This window comes from Acinonyx jubatus, chromosome B1 (genome assembly GCF_027475565.1).
Source record: "Acinonyx jubatus isolate Ajub_Pintada_27869175 chromosome B1, VMU_Ajub_asm_v1.0, whole genome shotgun sequence".
Classification (NCBI taxonomy): Eukaryota; Metazoa; Chordata; class Mammalia; order Carnivora; family Felidae; genus Acinonyx; species Acinonyx jubatus.
In genome coordinates, this window is record NC_069382.1 from 18451954 (window position 1) to 18469008 (window position 17055).

At 36.1% G+C, this 17055-nt stretch overlaps 1 long non-coding RNA gene across 1 annotated transcript in view; it reads right to left on the bottom strand.

Moving 5' to 3' along the window:
* The window catches only part of LOC128314336 (uncharacterized), an 88479-nt gene that overhangs the window by 12686 nt on the left and 58738 nt on the right, over positions 1–17055 (bottom strand). The gene's annotated exons all lie outside the window — the stretch shown is intronic.

Here is a 17055-nt window from a genome sequence, read left to right on the forward strand (position 1 = left end):
CTACATTAGAAAAGACTCCTTGCAGTACTTTAAGATTAATGTTTCCCTTCCCTCAAGGAAAGAGAATAGAGCAAAACAAGTTTTGTTTTTAATGACTTAAGCTCTGGATTTAATGTTTTAAGCATACAGTATGAAATTACAAGAAGAAGAAAATAATGTATTTGGGGGTGAGTATTAGATGGAGGTAGAACTTCATGAAGATAACGGGAATAAGCAAAAGAAGTTTATCAGGTGGGGAGCAGAGGTCTGGGAACGGATGATGAAAAGATTCCCAACAGGAAAGGAGCCACTATTTGATCAGAGTCTCAAGAGCAGTTCTAGTGGAGAAGCAATTAAGATAAAAAATTCAAAGTCAAGTTGTTTCTGTGTGATAAGGATGGAAGTACAAATTCACTCTCTTGCTCCTGGACTATGTTAACTATCCTGTCCTCTATCAAAATGTAACTTTTGGAGATCTTTATTATCTGGATATTAGACAGGGCATCATGCTCGTTCACTAAATGGTGACATTATCTTAATTAGACTTGATACAATAAAGCCTAAATAAAAAAAAATTCCCCAGTAAAAAATATATATATATTTTAATATATTTTTAAAAATATAATATATATTTTAAAATAAATATAGAACATAAATATTCTAAATATATACATATATAATATACATATATATATATATATATTATTTATATATATGTATGTATAACCATAAATGGTGGCAGGTAAACCAAATAGAGAATCAGAGGCTTACCAAATTGGTGAATTTAGACGTCCAGTGAACTGGAGCATGCCATGAGGTAGAAATTTCACTTTGTACCTTCTATCACCAACAAAGAAGCCCAGGTCTGGATGGGCAATTTGGATTTTGGAGGCAGCATTACTTATTGGGTAAGTTGAAAGGCTACCAGTTTTAAGTGGGATCTAGAGAAACAGAGGGCTCTAGAGCACAGTTGACTCTGCCAGTTCGGCACGTGACCCAGAAAATCCAACATGCTAGACATACCTGTAGTAGATAATGATGCTCTAGGAAGTCTATAACAAGGCCAAATATAAAAGTTGTAGCATGGACCTGTGAGACCTGCATAAGAGTCATGCAACTGGACTGCAGTAAAGACTGAACACCTTAGCACAGGATGTGAAATGGTTTTGCAATCAGATTTTTCCATTGTGAGCTGGATATAGTCAGATCTGCCCATTGATGAATATGAGAATTTGCAACATAACATTATACAATGGAAAGACACTGTATTCATTTTCTATTGTTATATACAAAATCACCACAGACTTAGTGGCTTAAACAATACACGTTATCTCAGAGTTTCTCTTCGTCAAGAGTCTTGGCACAGATTAGCTAGGTCCTCTGCTTTGACAAGCTCCTGTCAAGATAGACTGCACTGTGTTCTCATCCAGAGATCACTGGGGGGAAATGAACTTCCAAGTCCACTCATATTGTTGGAACAATTAATTTCCTTATTATTACAGAACTGAGGGCCCTGGTTTCTTGTTGGCTATAGGTTTGAAGTCACCTTCCATTTATAGAGACTGCCCACATTTCCTAGAGGTCACCTGCAATTCCTTGCTAAATGGCCACCTACTTCATTAAGCCAGCAAGGAGAATCTATGGTAAGTTAGCATGCAAGGCAGTTATATAATATAACATAACACACATGTTATATCCTATCACTTTTGCCAAAGTCTATTGGTTAGAAGCAAGTCACAGGTCCCAATGACGCTTAAGGGGAGGAAATTACACAAAGCATGGACACCAAAACATGGGGATCATGGAGGGCCATCTGAGAGTTTGCTTGCCAGAGGTAAGTTCAGGCGTAGGCCTGTGAAGATTCAGAAGGCACAAGTAAATCCCAAGTATGAGTTGCCCAGGTGCTCTATCACATACATCTGTATCACCAATGCCTATTCTTCAGCTTAGGTAGACTTCAAGAGAGGCACACTAGGATTAACTAATAAAGAAAGAAAAAAAATTATGGCATTCTGCACATTCACTCAGAGAAAGGAACTGATTTTAGGGCAAAAAAAGTGTGAAAATGGTTCCTGGCCACAAGATGCATGGGGCTAAGGAGCAACTAGTAGAAAAGTAGAATAGATATAAAGGGCTCAACTAAGAGCTTGAGGAAAGCACGCTGTATGTTTGAGGCTTACTCCTCCAGAATGCAGAAGAGACACTGAACCAGCAACCAATATGTGGTGCTGGAACTCAAATATCTAGAACACATAATTCTCAGAAACACAAGGTAGAAGCAGGGTTGACCTCTCTCTTCATTGTATCTAAATAATTCACCGGTAGAATAACTTCTGCCTCCCATTCCCGCACATTAGACTTTTCTGAAGAAGAGATAATGGTTCCTAAGAGGGAAATGCACCTCTAGAGGATATAGAAAGAATTTCATGTAACGTGAAGTTGGAACTACCACCTGGTTTCACTGAGTTTCTCATGCCAGTGTACCCACAGGCAAGGAAAGGGGGTACCATACTAATGAGGTAAACCACCCATTCCATGAGGAATTAGTGTTGTTTTTACACAATAGGGACAGTGACAAATATTGTGGACCTCAAAGGAATAACAATGTCCTCCTCTGGTACTTCTCTTCTCAGTGAAAACAGTAAATTGCAGCAATCATGGTCCAACGAGAGAAGGAATTTATGGCTTCGATACCTTGGGGATAATGGTTTGAATCAACCTAACTGGCAAACAACTCAGACCAGCCAAAATGCTTCGTTCTTTATATACATGACACATGAACTCCTTTACTAAATCTTACACTACTTGCCTATCACTTACTCTTCTGGATTTTTCTGTTGGCACATGGAATATAATGTCACGGTGACCTACTGGTGCTCTAGAATGTGCTACTTAGGAGTGTGGGAAGTTAATCTAGGGGAGAAATCTTTTGAAGAAAGGAGTGTGGGAGACAATGGATAAACATTTGTCCATTTTTTTTCCAGACAGATTGTCTTGAGACATATTCCATACACCTCTTTAGGAGATAACATTGAACAGAAAATCAGTTGCCCATAGCTGTGGTTAAATTGAAAATGCATCTCTCTTTGCTCTTTCTTCTTACCTGTTCTGTTCCCCTGCCTCCTAGATCACATACCTCAATAAAATGTTTGCACTTAAGCCTTCACTTTAGCTCTGGTTTCTGGGGAATTAAGGCTAAGATCCTGCTCATTATAGAATATCAATATCCATGTCAAGTTTATTAATTCCAGATGGTCTAAACTCTCTGACATGCAGGGATTCAATTCACTGGAGGATTCTACTCACAGGCAAAGAGAAAAGCCTCCATTCAAACGATACATCATATTTTGCCAGCCAGGCTCAGAAGTAGCTCTCCTTATAGCCAAGGTCTCACACATGCCCTCTAATATGTCCATCAGCATCTAAGGGATGACACAACCCAGCATCCACTACTTTACCCTTCTCTTCCCCCATTGGTGTTATTACTCTGGACTAATTCTATAGCAATACTCCCATGAATTTGAATGGGATGAATTCAAATGGCAACAGCCAGCCACAGTGCCAATTTGCATATCTACAAATCTGGACTTCCTTTCTAGTTTTCCCCTCTTATGTTTCTTCTCCTTTCAAAGTTCCATTTTAGTACGTGGGTACTTCATACTGTGGTTAGTACTGTGAATGAAACAAACAAATTCCTTATGCTCAGTCAATTAACACCTTTACGAATTCCTTATCATTCATTTATCTTAAAAATCCTATTATATTTTTATTTTGGAGGCATTCATTTTACATTTGTTTATGGAAAATATGTCCATTTGAAAAACGAGTTTAAAATAATGAAGATGGCAAAACAAAATAGAACAAATAAACATTCACAGAATCCTTTGTCTAAGTATCATCACTTTGAATAGATAGCTAACATGGTTATTGTGTTTTTATGACCTTAACTCCATCATTAAAATTTACCTGTGAGTAGCAACAATAAATTTCATCCAGGGTCACAACACATTAGATGTTGGTCTGAAGAAGGGGAATCTTGGACCACTACTATTATGGATGATAAAAGGCCAGCTTTTTGTAGAGGTGGGTCTAATTTGGTTGGCACTCCTCCGCCTTACTCTCAGCATCCTCTCTTCCACCCTGACAGAAAACAACCCATATCTCATTTTTTTCCTGATGAGGTTGTTCTTTGTTTTTTTTTTCCGGATCCCAGGTCCATGTGGCCTTGGTACCAGCCAGCTTCTTTCCAAGGAAAACATTTTCACTATCACTTGTAGCCAGAATTCTCTTAATTCCCTTCCCTACATGCACTTTTCATTGTTATTGGTGTTCTTCTCTCTTGAAATCTTTGTAGCCACTATTTCCCACAGTCCTGGCTTTAGACATAGGGGTGTTTCTTTTTTCAACGCATCCCCAGGCTGCATTTGCAGTCTTTCTTTGCGTCAAGGTGTCTTGAGCGGAAGCCAACTCTTTTCTCAAAAACAATGATTTCTCTGTTTCCGCAGATTTACTGAGTTACTGACATTATTATATTCCCTGTGGTTTAAATTTATAATAGGGTTAAGTTGCTAGTAGCCCCTAAAGATATGTAAATTTTGATGAATTGTTACCAAATACAGAAACTTGTTCAAGCCACAAAATGAATTTCTAGTGGTAGAATTTAGGCACCTCTGACAGGTAGATATTTGCAAACTGGAGTACAATATGTCTATATGTTTGTGTGTGTAACCTTGTCTATCATATTAATCATCCATCTACTTACCATTCAATCTAAATAGATCTAGTATTAATGCTAGAAGGGAAACTATCATATTTTACTGAGTGAAATAATGAAGAAAAATGGGGGAAAGTCATGTCACTGGTTGAGAAAAAATGACAGACTCTAGCTGTGCAGAAGTGTAATAGACTACAGATAATTTGGCTAGTAAATTTTCTTTATGTATGACCTTGTTATTTTAACTACACTGAAGCCAATCTCCTACTCTCTTTTACACACTGCAGAACTTACCCAGTTTTTATTAGAAATCAGAATAAAATACAAACAAGTGAGATTTCAGACACACTCACTGTTTACTTCTGGGCAGTTACTACTCTCCTGGCCCTGTACTGCAAGTTGTGGAACTGAAGATAATGCAGTTGATGTGGCCCTGTTCAGAATCTACATGAAACACTATAGATTTGTTTGACATTACAGTTTGAACAAGAAAAAAATTGACAAAATCTAAGTGGTACCAGGTAGCATATTTTGAAACAGGCGAACAGGTGTGGGAAAAAAATCTAAAAGTCAAATATTTATTATTCTCAGTTGACATTGTCAACAACAATGTTTTTTCCATTTGTTAAAATTTTTTTCATTCATTAAAAAAAGCTTTTTTTAATGTTTATTTATTTTTGAGAGAGAGAGAGAGCATGAATGGGGGAGGAACAGAAAGAGAGGGAGACCCAGAATTCAAAGCAGGCTCCAGGCTCTGAGCTATCAGCACAGAGCTTGAAGCGGAACTCAAACACACAAATCATGAGATCATGACCGGAGTCGAAGTTGGAAGCTTAACGGACTGAGCCACCAAGTGCCCCTGTGTGTCCCTTAATAGAAACCACCCTTACTTGTTACATCGCTGCCCCAGGTACTATTGCTCTGGTGCAGCCACTTTCACTTTTGTTTATTTTTCTGGTGTTTACCAATTTATCTATGAATAATGTACACATAATGTTATTTTCTGATTTAGCAATTTATGCATTTATCCGTTGTAGATATTTTGATATCCTATTATAATGGATACAGACTCAATTCTCTATTAGAATTAAAAGAGAAAAAGACAAATCTCTTAGTCATGAAGTGAATTTGTCACACCATACAATTTCAGTGTCAGACTGGATTTTACATTTTATCTAGTTCAGCACTATCTAATCCTTGATTTTTTTCCTCCTAACCACTCCTCAGAGGACATCAGCTTCTGCATGAATTCCTTCAGCCGCTGTGAAATTGTACCTCTCAAAGTTGTCCATTTCATAATTCCACCGCTAAGAACTCTCTCTCAGATTAAAATCTCTATTCCTGGGACTGCTCCATCTTGATCTAGAATTCCAAATGGAATTACTACTACTCCAGCTAACAGATCTAGAAATATTTTGAAGACAATATTCATTTTTTTCCTTTAGTATCCTCTCTTCAAGGTTAAGTATTATAAATTCCTTAAATTATTGTATCTCAAGCCCTCGTTCCATCCCCAGTGCTACCCCTGCAGTTTTACAATGTGTCAATGTCACGGTTAGAGTGTGGCGCTTACAGCGGACACTCTGAATGACACGCAAAACGTGTTGTCACCTTTCGTTTCCTACTCAGCGTTTTAGGAAAGTCATCTCATGGCGCTCACTCACACTGAGCTGATAGGCAACCAGAATACTTTATATAGAGTGCTTTTTTGCTGAGTTTAAATTCCCTTATGCTTGAACTTGATATTTCGGACCCAAGAACAGTGCCCAGTATTTTATCCCTGTTATGTTTCCTTGCTAGTCAGATCCGACATGTTGCTATGTTTGGGACTCTTTTGAATATGAATCCTATCGTCTGTGCTACTTCTCAACACTTTCATACTTGTGTCAACTGCAAATGCTCCTTGCCTGCCATTGGTACCCTTACAGGAGCCCTTAATAAAGACATTCAGCCAGAAACGGTCAAGGTTAGACCCTCTAGGCATCTCCCTGTCAGGCCAACATTAATTCCTTGATAAATATTTCTGAGAGTTAGGTTGTTAAATTGGCTACGATAAGTTTAACACTTTGTAAAAAGAGACAAAGAGAGCCCAAGAAACAAAAATACTACTACTACCAATGACTTTTTTAGATGTTAAGATAGGAAAGAAATAGAACCTGGGGGTTCTATATCATTAGTGTATTTATTAAACAATGTTTTTTTAAAAAAAATAATTGTGATTTTGTTATATGACAAGCAATTATCTATAGGTGTTGGGCAAAGTGGATTAAAGCAAAACACATATTCACATTAATATAGATATTATAACTTAGCTATAAACTTTTGGAGGATGATGACTTTGTCTTGCTGTGTGTGTGTGTGTGTGTGTGTGTGCGCGTGTGTGCATGTCATGGGGACTTACGTGTAAAGGCTACAAGGCACCCAAAAGCGTTTGTTTTTCAACAAGAGTTAGAAACACACGATAAATCAACAACCAGCAAATAATTGCATTTTGCAGTACACAAGTAGATGCTATGTTGTATGGGAATTACTGTTCAGCAAGTATAAAATACGACTTTTAGGAACCTTGTCACCTAGGATATATCTGCTTTTATCGGCAAAGAGATTCTCTGTCCCTGTGAAGTCATCGTTACCAAATTTGACATTTTAACAGTGTGTCAGTATATGCATTAAGATGTTTCCTCTTTCTTCCCATTTTAGGTACTGTTTCCATCTCTCCCTGGGAATGAAGGTTGGCCAGACCATCTGAGATTAGAAATAAAGAGGAAAAATGCCCCTTTAAAATGGAGACACTATAGGAAATGTTTCTCTTCCCTTTGGACATTTTCACGGTAATTGGCTTATTCCTAAACATGCTACTGAATTCAAGATTTTATTTTATGAGTAAACCAGGACTGAAGATAAGATTTGGAATAAATATGTGCTTTCTTGCTTTTATCAAGGTGAATAGCTTGTATGTTACTCCTTGCTAATTAGTAAATTCTGTTGGTTAGCTCTTAAAAGAAAACAATCTAAAATGAAAATTTATGGATACTAAAAAATGTAAACTATCACTATTTTAATGTTTCTCTTTAACCAAATTTAGCAAATAAAAAACTGTTCTATTTTACCTCACTTGAGTTTTGAGATATGTGATTACATTAGCACTGGTTTATGACGGAAACATTCTAATCTCTTGATCTCTAAAATCCTGTATTATTTAAATGGATTAAAGATCTGTATGTGAAACATAAAACCATAAAGCTCCTAGAAAAAAACATAGGCAGTAATTTATTTGACACTGACCATTGCATCATTTTTCTAGATATGTTGCTTTAGGTCAAAAAAAAAAAAAAAACCAAAAAAGAAAAACAAAAGCAAAAATAAACCATTGGGACCACACCAAAATAAGAAGATTGGATAGCGAAAGAAACAGTAAAAAAAAAAAAAAAAACCAACTTAATGAATAGAAGAAATTTGGAAACAATGTATCTGACATGGGGTTAATATCTAAAATATATTACATATATAATATATATTACATATATTACATATACAGATGTATACATATATACATATAATATATATTACATATATAATATACATAGATAATATCTATTATATATCTACAACTCAACACCAAAGGGAAAAATCTGATTAAATAATGGGTAGAAGATCTGCATAGACATTTCTTCAGAGAAGAATGCAGATGGCCAACAGACGCATGAAAAGATGCTCACTATTACTAATTATCAGGGAAATTCAAATTAAAACCACAATGAAATATCACTTTACACTTGTCAGAATGGCTAGAATTAAAACAAAACAAACATAAAAAAAAAAACAGAACAAAAAGAAATAAGTCTGGACACGGACGTGGAGAAAAAGGAAGCCTGGTGCATTTTTGGTAGGAACATAAATTGGCGGAGCCATTGTGAAAAACAGTATGGAGCTTCCTCAAAAAATTAAAAACAGAAGTACCATATGAACTAACAAATCCACTACTATTTACTGAAAGAAAATGAAAACACTAATTCAAACAAATAATTTGCACCCCTATATTTAGAGCACCATTATTTACAATAATCAAGATAAGGAAACAACCTTAGTGTCCATTGATAGATAAATGAATAAAAAAAGATGTAAATATATGCAGTGGAATGTTACTCAGCCATAAGAAGGATGAGATATTGCCATTTGTGAGAGTATGCATGAATTTAGAGGGTGTGATGCTAATTTAAATAAGCCAGACAGAGAAAGACAAATACCATGTGAGTTCATTCATAAGTGGAATCTAAAAAATGAAACAAATGAGTAAACAAACAAGTAGAAACATACCAGTAATACAGAGAACAAACTGATGGTTGCCGGAGAGGTGGGATACAGTCAGAAAAATGGGCAAGATGTGTGAAGGGTATTCAGAGGCGCAGGCTTCCCGTTATACAATGAGTAAGTCAGGGGGTAAAAAGTATACAGCATAGGGGATATTGTCAATGATATTATAACAGTGTTGTATGGTGACAGATGGTACCTATGCTTGTGATCATAGCGTAACATAGACTTGCAGAATCACTGTGTGGTACACCTGAAATTAATGTAACATTATATGTCAACTATACGTCAATAAAAAAATAAAAAATAAAATAAAATCCTGATTTTTTTAGAGAAAGTTACGAAGTAAAAACATTTTGAGTTTAATACACGGTTAATCAGAAGGGAACTTCTTTTATTCATCTTCATGTGTACCTAGAAGAGAACAGATTTGTACCGGCAAAGTGAATGGAAAGGGGGTTTCGGGTATCAAAGAAGTAGGTGAATAGAAAGGTAAGAAATATGTAAAGATACATATTGCCTTACAAAGAAACCAAAGAAAACAAAGAAAGGAATGGAAGGTTTAATTAAATCACACAAAACACAGGACAGTATTATATGACAATATACTTCCAAAATGCAGAACCAATAAGGAATACTATAAATAGAAGTTACTCCAAAGAAACATGAATTGTGTTATAAAACAGACTTTTGGCAACATAAGATTGTATATTAAGAAAAAACATCCTTATTCCCAAAGAAGCGGCGATCTCAAAAAAAGACACAGAGTCCGTAACACTTTAGAACTGGCAGGAGCCTGCACTATTGGTAAATTAACTTCAAGTTTATCTGCCTCTCCACCTTTCCCCTAAAGACATTAGAGAAAGCTGCTGAGACTCATTGTTAGAAGATCCCTCCGTTTGAAGTCACCTGAGATTAAAGGACTCCTAAAGATGGTGTGAGTTTCACAGAGGCAATCAAGTTTCCAAAGCCATTTTTGCTTTGTATTTTATTTACAGCACTACCTTTTCCTATCTGTGACGCTTAGGGAGAAAATCCTTCTTCAGCCTGATGAAACCACGTGGAATAGTAGCCAAACCCCACAACTTTTAGAGTTTCTATCCTGGGGAGACCACACATCTACTGGTCTGTAGAAATAGAAACTACACTAGATCAGGCTATCACTTTCATTTTTATGAGCTCTAGATATTGACTCCGAGCCTCTGAATTCTATGTTGAGTATAACTAGAAGCCAAAGTTTGTAAAATATGTGTGTGTGTGGATTCTCTTGATGATGATTAATTATTTTATAATGACCACAAATTGGATATACAATCAGATTGTATATTCAAATATAAACATAAAAATTACTTTTTTCCCTGCTACTTTAACCCTATGGTGCTGTATTATCTTGTTTTTATTACCCTCAGAAACCTTTATGGAAACACTAATTAATGTAAGTCAACTGTTTAACTTTTAATGTTATTGGAGACTTTAAGTAGGCTTAAAATCAAGTATTTGTGTTTAAAGTACAATCGACGCTTTTAAAAATTTCTCATATATATAAACTATAAAACCTTTTAATTATGGCTTGCTCTGTATATAATGGATTCTATTATCATAAAAGAAATTACTTAACTGCCTCTGAAAGAAAAGTCACAGGGTTTGCAGTTTCCAGCTTATTTTTTAAGAAAATAAAAACAGCAAGCCATTTTATAAAAGGAAATATAATACTCTTTAAAAACTTGTAATTCTGCAAATAGTTTATTGTTTGAGAACACAACTGAATATTCTGGGCAGCACACCGGGAAGAGGTAGAACCAATTCAATTATTGGACATTTTTGGAGGGGCCAAAAATTGCTAAACTCAGGAGCTGCATAGTTATATGCCTCTTGCAAGCAAGCTCAGCATCAAGACAGGGGTTTTAACTGGCTAATAATTATAAATATGTATGAATATGAAGCCATTTATTTCTGATGCCTGTAAGAAACCAGGTGCTAAAACAAAACAAAAAAAATGAATTCTCTTCTTCAAACTTCTTCAGAAGATACAAAGATCGTTCACACGTGGAGACTTAGAGAATGACAACTCACTGCAACACCCAGAGAACACAGAAGGTGAGTAGCACTGGGATCCTGTTGGTTTTTTCAGCCGCAGGGAATGTGGAACCAAGTGTTGAGTGACCGTCCTTGAGGACAGTGTAAATTGTATGCTATCATTAGCCAGTGGTTTGACTCAGAAGGAACAATCCAGAGCTAATAACTACCCAGCAGCCCAATCAGATGTATAAGTGTCTGTATTAGAAATCTTCATAGACTCCAGGAAAATTCAAAGAACTAAATATGGATTCTTCTGCCTGTATAAGGCAATCTGGACTAGTCAATGCAGAAATATGATATTTCCACCATGAGCCACTTTATCATTTATAAATTATGTTTCGATTCTTTGTCTTTAAAAAATTTTTAATGTTTATTTATTTTTGAGAGACAGAGACAAAGTGTGAGTGGAGGAGGGGCAGAGAGAGAGAGGGAGACACAGAATTCAAAGTAGGCTCCAGGCTCTGAGCTGTTGTGGGGCTCGAACCCTTGAACCCTAGAACCAAGAGATCATGACCTGAGCCAAAGTTGGATGCTTAACCGACTGAGTCACCCAGGTGCCTCTTCATTGTCCTTGTTAATCCTCAAAACAATCCTGGAAAGGCAATCCTTGGGGACTGAGAGAAGTTTAAGTGACCTGGATAAGTTCATATGGTAAAAGGTAGAGAATTAATGCTAACCTCTAGTGTGACTTGCTTAAGGAATTTCCTCATTTGTAAAAATAGTGTCTATGATACTTGTCCCTTCTCTCTCATAAGCATTATGGTCATGAATTATGTACAGAGGTCCCCAAATTTATTGAGCTTCATAAAATTCTAGGATCAAACAGTATCTGGGTAAGTTAGGAAAGCCCCTGAGAGCATGCGCCTTCCTGAGAGGAGAGGAGGATTGGCATGAACCCTTTGGATGCTCAGTTGCAACAGGGAATTTTAGCAGAGTCTTACAAAAGGTCTATCATACTCTTTCAGGCTGACTTTCACCTTCTTTCAGGCATGGCTCACTCTGGACTGTGTCATTTAGACTTAATTTTAGTGGGTCTCCTAGTCAGGTGTGGACCCAGGGCTTCCAGAACCAGCACTGGCCATAGCCAGGTAGTATTACATTGTTTCCTCACAGAGCTCAAGGTTGCAACCACCAGGGAGAGAAATGGAAAAAATCACAGGGAACTTGATCCTCCTAGAATCACTTTGTATCTACAATCATGGATTGTTTGCCTCTACTGACCTCCACAGAGGCATCCATGGCTTTCTGATCTGCACAATAACAAGAGAAGGAGAAGGTAAGAATGTTACGCCACGAGACAATCTGTGCTGTGTGGATGTGTGAATGTGGGTGGCCGAGAGGGCCGAGGAGGGGGAGATGGAAGTTGAGAGGATGGTAGTGAGTTAAAAAATAATGCTGTACCCTAACAGGTACTATGATTTGCCATAAGGTACTATGGATTAATTAAAGGACTGACTCTTCCCTCTGGTAGCTTACAGTGCAACAGAAAATACAAGCAGGAAAGATGACAGGTAGGTTAGCAGTTGGGTGCCTCTGGGGGAAGAGGAGCAGGAGTGGGGAGTGATCGCTAACGGGTACAAAGTTTCTTTTTGGGGGTGATGCACATGTTCTAACATTAGATTATGGTGATGGATGCATAGTTGTGTATATATACTAAAAAACCACTGGATTGCACATTTTAAATGAGCAAATGGTATGGTATATAAATTATATTTCAATAAAGCTGTTAAAAAGAAAGATGGAAGAATTTTTTTTTCTAAAACAAGATAAAGGTAGTTATGAATATGTAATTCTCATCTCTGTCTCTGCAATGCCTTTCAAAACCGTTTTATTCTTTCCATTCATTATGCCTCTGTCTTAGTTCAAACCTTCATTTAGCTCTTTGTCCAGCACTTACACATAGATAATAGCATGTGTTTCTTGAAGTGGCATCTGGTTGATTAGTTGTAAGCCCTCTTTTACAGAGACTGCTGCATTTCTTACCACTGCACTCTCTCTCAAATTTTCTTAAAGCACAAACCTGATTAGGTCCTACACTTACTAAACATTTCAAAGAGTTCATCATTACATACAGAATGAAATGCAAACTTTTAGGTTGATCTGTCTTTCTGGTCTTATTTTTTACATCATAATCCTACCAAAACACAATTCATTTGTGGCATACAAAAAACTTGTCTTTGTCTTAAAACATACTCCACTTTTCCACGTCTCTGCTTTTTTCCCTTCTCCTAAATTCAAGCTGTCAAAATTTCACCCATTCAGCTCAAGTGCATCCTCCTACTTAAAATCTTCAATTGCACACATCAGAATTTCAGCCTTTAAAAAATGACACCTTTCTTTGGATTTTAATCAGTTGTGTACGTGTTATTTTTCTACTGTAACTCTCCAGTAAATACAGTGAAGTTGAATTTTCAAAAAATGTCATATCACAAACCTCTTCCTTTGTAATAATAGACAAGATAGATCTTCGCAGAAATGATGCAGAGCAAAATTCCCTTGGAGCCAAGATGGACCTTTGGTCACATCTCCCAATAACATGCATCTTCAAGTTTCTGCTTCTTTTTCTTTTCTTTCTTCCTCCGCAAGCATTTCCATGCACTCCAGACCCTCTTCTCCAGGATCCTCAGCACTGAGAAAGCTCTACTGCTGTCAGCCAGACTTGGTTAGCGCCAGCCTCCAGAATGCAATTTTTATTAACTTATCTCATTCAGGAACAACTCTCAGTCTGAGACTAAATTGTACAAATGGAATACAGGAGGGTAAAATGTCCCTTTGCTAGAAACTGTACAATATTGAGACATTCTAGGGTATTGATTTATGGAAATTAAATTCCTTTGAATATTCTTCCTAGGTGCATTTTCACTGAGTTCACATAGAGATCAGCCTTCTGTTGCATAATCGGAGATGATACAGGTAAATATATTTTAGATATCAGTCTGAGAAGTGATTATCAAGAAGCAAGTAAGATGATTGGTGGGGGGGGGATGGAGAACAGAAATTTGGTTTGGTTATGTGTGTGCGTGCGTGCGTGTGTGTGTGTGTGTGCGTGTGCGCGCACACACATTCCTACATTTACTGCTGCCGATCCCTGTCAAGGTAGAAAATACGGGATGGATTTCGAACCTTAGCGGTATATAAGAATCATGCTCTATAACTTTTAAAAATACAGATCATTGGGTCCTACATTGATTATTTTCAGAATGCGAGGTTCATGAACTAATGTTTTTAAAGCTTCTCAGGTAGTTTGAAAATATCTGGTTCTTTGGCATTTTGGGAACAATTTAATCTTTGGCACATATTTAATGACATCTAGAGTTTTCTGATTTTCCAGAATACTGTCCAGATGTTAGAACTTTTCGCTGTAATTTCCTTGGAAACCCTCATGCAGAAAGACTTTTAGATCTCATTCTATGATAGTCTTAAATGAGAAAAAATAGTTTTGTGGATATTCAACAATAGACTATAGTTCAGTTGAATCTAGCTCAAAGAATCTTAAAAATTATTTATGTCCTTACTTATTATACACACATACACACAGTATATATATATGTATAGATACATATATATATACACACATATATGTATAGATACATATATATATATACACACACATATATGTGTATATATATATATATATACACACACACACACACATATATGGATCATCTTGAAATTTCAAGATATCATAATTGGAATAACTACAAATGTATACTTTGTAATAATGATTAAATATTTTCTTCAAAAAGTAACTATTTTAACTTTACTATATCTGAAAGTATTGGCAATTTAATGTTTTCCTATTGATTAATGATTTCCTAAATGATGGGATAATGATGCAATTTCTAACTCTCCTCATAGTGTCTTCTGCTTTAAAGACAGAACTAATTTATAAAGAGGAAAACCTCACAATAAAGAAAATAATGAAATTCAAAAATTAAGATATGTAGACATTGTTCCTCAAAAAACTAAAAATAGAACTACCTTACGACCCAGCAATTGCACTACTAGACATTTATCCACGGGATACAGGTGTGCTGTTTCGAAAGGACACATGCACCCCCATGTTTATAGCAGCACTATCAACAATAGCCAAAGTATGGAAAGAGCCCAAATGTCCATCGATGGATGAATGGATAAGGAAGATATGGTGTATTTAGATAATGGAGTATTACTCGGCAATCAAAAAGAATGAAATTTTGCCATTTGCAACTACGTGGATGGAACTGGAGGGTATTATGCCAAATGAAATCAGTCAGTCAGAGAAAGACAAAAATCATATGACTTCACTCATATGAGGACTTTAAAAGACAAAACAGATGAGCATAAGAGAAGGGAAACAAAAATAATATAAAAACAGGGAGGGGGACAAAACAGAAGAGACTCATAAATATGGAAAACAAACTGATTGTTGCTGGAGGGGTTGTGGGAAGGGGGATGGGATAAATGGGTAAGGGGCATTGAGGAATCTACTCCTGAAATCATTGTTTCAGTATATGCTAACTAATTTGGATGTAAATTTTAAAAAATAAAAAATAAAATTAAAAAAAGATATGTAGACATTCTATTTGAAGGACACTTAGACTTTATAAGTCTAGTTTTTTTTCCTAGAATATATGAAATTCTTACCTATGGGCATAAAAGTTAATGAACTTTTCAAACTAATTTCTACCTTACCTTTAGAGAAGGAAGGAAGGAAGGAGGGAAGGAAGGAAAGAAGGAAGGGCAAGATCTACTCAGAATAGGTTGAATTTAGACTATATTTTCATCCCCAGCATTGTTTTTTTTTTTAATTTTTTCAAATGTTTATTTATTTTTGAGACAGAGAGAGAGAGAGAGACAGAGAGACAGAGAGACAGAGCATGAGCTGGGTAGGGACAGAGAGAGACACACACACACAGAATCCGAAACAGGCTCCAGGTTCTGAGCAGTCAGCACAGAGTCCAATGCGGGGCTCTAACTGGGGATGGTGAGATCATGACCTGAGGTGAAGTCAGACACTTAGCCAACCGAGCCACCCAGGTACCCCATCCCTAGTATTATTGACTCAAAATTTTATTTACTTAACATAGATCTTTAATGATTATTATAAATGGGTTCATGTGTGTTTATTTTTTAATGTGTAAGAGGAACAAAATGTGCCCTTTTTTGATTAGTGAAAACATGTTTATAATACACAACATATTTAGATTGTAAGTAAATGTAAAGAAATAAAAATCACTTTTAACTGATAGACTCTGAGTCCTTGCGGTTTTTCATGTGAGTAGAAAGAAATCCTTTTCTTCAAAAATATTGTAAAATCTCTTGCCAATACATGATACAGAATTTTAAATAATCAATACTTACTGTTTAAAACCTCTGAATGATTGGTTTTATGTTTAATTTTCTTTTTCATTAGGAAATTCTTTGACTTTTTTACTAAAAGTAGATTATACACTCCTTTTTTCTTATTACTATCACAATACCCTTCTTAGAAGAACATAACATGGATGTCTAAATCAGAATTAGTTATTTTCTTTTGTATTTGAGATTATGTCAGTGCTGTATTATTCAACTAAGTATATACCGAGAGGACCATCAAAGCAACATAGATATAGGTATACATAGATAGATAAATATGAATTATATATAGATATGAGAAATAACTTGATGCTTGATGTCATTATGAGAAAAATCAGAAATATACAACTGAATAAATGTATCACATGTGTCTTACAGATGTCTTGATTCAAATTTCGGGTGTGGAACAGTATCTTTTCTGTTCTTAGAGTCTCTGTAAGTCTAATTGGCCAGTGGTAACCTGTTTCTATTGCATATTGGTATCAGCATGCCCATCTAAAACATAAAGTGAAAAGCTGAAGTTGAAGTATGATGCTGAAGCACACTCAATATTACCTTGCAGAAGGCATGCCTCTTGTGATTGCCCTGGAACACAGAAATTCAAAGAAATATTTCTGTGACTTTATCAGAGGAAC